Below are 3,529 nucleotides of genomic sequence, written 5' to 3'. Positions count from 1 at the left end.
TTCAACTTGTGAAGGCTTTATTATTATTATTATTAGTTTACTGCCCTATACACACAGGTCTCATTATTAACCCATGAATAGGTAAAGGTAAAGGACTCCTGGATGGTTATGTCCACTCAAAGGCGACTATGGGGTTGTGGTGCTCATCTCACTTTCAGGCCGAGGGAGCCGGCGTTTGTCCACAGACAGCTTTCTGGGTCATGACTAAACCGCCTCTGGTGCAACGAAACACCGTGATGGAAACCGGAGCACACGGAAATACTGTTTACCTTCCCGCCACAGCAGTACCTGTTTATCTACTTGCACTGGTGTGCTTTTGAATTGCTAGGTTGGCAGGAGCTGGGACAGAGCAATGGGAGCTCACTCCGTCACAGGGATTTGAACCGCTGACCTTCCGATCGGCAAGCCCAAAAGCCTCAGTGGTTTAGACCACAGCGCCACCCGTGTCCCTTCTTAACCCATGGCTAGAGGCATGCAAGCACAAGATTCTGAAAATATAAAGGGGGAAGGCCCATAGGAGTAGGGCACGTGTTTTGCATGCAGGAAGACCAAGATATAACCCCTGGAATCTTACAAGGACTCCTTGCCTGAAGAGTCACTGCCTGCCAATGTAGACAATGGATAATCTGATTCTGGATAATGCAGCTTCCTGTGAATTTTTTTTCTTTCAGAAAAACAATCTTAGTTCTGAAGTCAAACTTGAATACTAGACATAAAGACTTGGAATATTTGACCGAATCTGCCTTAGAGCCCCAATTAAAAATGTTGGATTTTAACTCTTTGCTACATGCAAGCTTTGATTTACTTAGAGATGCTGATTTTAAAAGGCTTTCCTTTTAATTTAGAGCATATTTGCTGCATTTCAAAACAACACAGTCCTGTTTATGAAAGGTGCAATTTAGAATCACACACACAGACCCTTCCTCAGGAGATGGCTATTAGGTTAAAATTAGTCAGACACATTGTAGTTGTGTGTTGAATATTTTGGCACCAACTGTTGATAAAGAGATTCATTCATTCATTTAATTTATTAGTAACTTCGTACAGGGCAATCCCTAGGCAACTGATAAATAAGTTTAAAAACTTCTCAAATGTCATCACTTTCCCCCCTTCACTCTGAGGACAGGTTGTTGTAAGCACACAATAGCTACCATTCCTCAGGTAATGACTTTTTAATTAAAAAAAGTGTATAAAGTCTCACTTTCAGAGGTGCATTCTGCATCCAAGAGAATCTGACAAGATGAGATTCCTCCCAGAGTGTTTCCTTGTGGCTTTTGGCACAATTATTGCTGCCTCTGCAGCGGCCGTCTTGCAGTTTCCTATTGTTCCTCAGAACGGCAACGGGGGGGGGGGGGATCATTAATATGTAAACTTGGAGAGAAATTGGTTTTTAAATGCAGCCAGAGTTTAAATTACCAGAAACTCCATCCAATTAAACTCCTACAATAAATGTGCTTTAGAAAAAGCCGGCTGTGATTCCTTCCTTTTAACAAAAAAGGCTGCTTGGGCAAGAGGAGTTGAATTTCACCACCACCTCTTTCCAACTTCTCTTACTTCAGCCCACCTCCCTTTGGAGCCTCTGTGAGCAGCTTCTGTTCTGTTTGGGTGGAAATAGTTAGAAGTGTGCCTGTTTCCTTTGCACTGCCAATAATTATATAAAAATGTGGCTGACTAATGGTTGCTCATTTGCAGGGAATTATATTAAACACGGAGGCCTGCTTCGTGCTGGTGTGAGGGAAACCTTTTGGCTAAAGGAGCCAGTTTCCAAATAAGAGGCAGGTTTATAAATGCCTTGGCCTTACGTAGGCCTGAACTTTCCTACGTTACACAGTACTGAGATCTGAGTTGCCACCTCTTTTAATTTTCAAAGGTCCTGTGAGGACATACATCATACGTAACTAATGCTGATTTTCCTCCATGATTTTTCCCGAAATTCTCATCACCACTAGGTGTAAGGCAGTGTTTCCCAAACTTGCGTCTCCAGCTGTTTTTGGACTACAACTCCCATCATCCACAGCTAGCAAGACCAGTGGTCAGGAATGATGGGAATTATGGTCTGAAAACAGCTGAAGGCCTAAGTTTGGGAAATACTGGTGTAAAGGAATGAGTTCCACTTCCCAACCTGCCACATTCACAGGCGAACAGTAAAGTTTACAGGAGCCTGATGCAATAAGTGTCTTCAACTGTAAGTTAATGGATCCATACCTGCCCTAGTCCTCAGCACTGGAAATCGAAGCAGAAGAGAAGATTTGGTAGGGCTCAAGAATCTTGAAAAAAGCATAGGTTAAGGTGCCCTTCTCAGTACCGCAATGGCATGAGTTTTGCCACAGGCAAGCAAGAGACTTTATCAGAGACCAAGGACCTCAGTGTTGTTGTTTTTTTAAGAACAGATGAGGTTTTGGTACTCATCTTCATAAAAGTGCTGTCAGAGCATGATGGGGAACAAAAAAAGAGAGAGGTGATGAAATTGTGTACCATTGAGTACCATGACAAAAGCACCTTCTGCATACATGTGTATACAGACATAACACACTATTTAAACCTGCAACCATTTTTTGTATGTTTCACACACACACACACACACACACACACACACACACACACACAATTTTAACAAACAAATTATCAATCAAAATAACCAATTACATTTTTTGCCCCTTTTTATCCCCCCCCCTTCCCTCCCTCTCCCACCCACAAAGGACTTCCCTCAGCTCCCCTCTCTTGATTTGTTTGCACATATTATTCTCTTAATGTTTAAAATGGTACATATCATTACCTTATCTACCATATATTCTACTAATAAATTTGTGGATGCTTATTCAAAACCTGCGAAGGAGTCCAAATCATTTTGTTGTTTTTTTAGATAGTTTGTAAAAAGATCCCATTCTTCCTCAAAGTCACGATTGTCCTCACGTAATTTATATGTCAACTTTGCCAACTCCGCATAACTCATTAATTTTTCTTGCCACTGCCCTTTCATTGGGGTTTCTCATTTCTTGTATGTTTCAGTCAATATTGCTTCTGCTCTGCTGGCTCATGGCAGGTTGCAGATGACTTACAGTAATCCATTCAGCATGACGGCCATTTAAAAAACATCAGGACACAGCTGAGTTGACTTTATACATAGAAATACGTGCCACTAAATAAACTGAAAGAAACGATGGGCTACTTCCAAACCCAAACCCCATATTTTCCAGGCAGATGGCAGAAAGGGGAAAGTATTGGCCAAGGAAGCAAAATAATCTTCAAAATCTTGAAATGATTCTGCACAAACTCTAAAACGCCTGAGTGAAACCCCATGACTAACAGCAAATACCAAAGAAGTTACTGGACATCAGTGTTTTTCTTAACCTTTTGTTGAAGTCTATGAAACGTTCTAGCAAACTCAAGTATTCCAGCAGCTCTTGACTCATCTGTGCTTTCCTTGTCCCCCATTGCAGCAGCTGTGAGGGGATGTTGTTAAATCCACATCCTTAGAGAAGGCCAGGAAAATTAGAGGCAGATATATGTGATTAGCAGCTACAAGATG

Source organism: Podarcis muralis, chromosome 3 (genome assembly GCF_964188315.1).
Source record: "Podarcis muralis chromosome 3, rPodMur119.hap1.1, whole genome shotgun sequence".
Classification (NCBI taxonomy): domain Eukaryota; kingdom Metazoa; phylum Chordata; class Lepidosauria; order Squamata; family Lacertidae; genus Podarcis; species Podarcis muralis.
The sequence above is the reverse complement of the archived record's forward strand: the minus strand, read 5'-3'. Positions refer to the sequence as shown.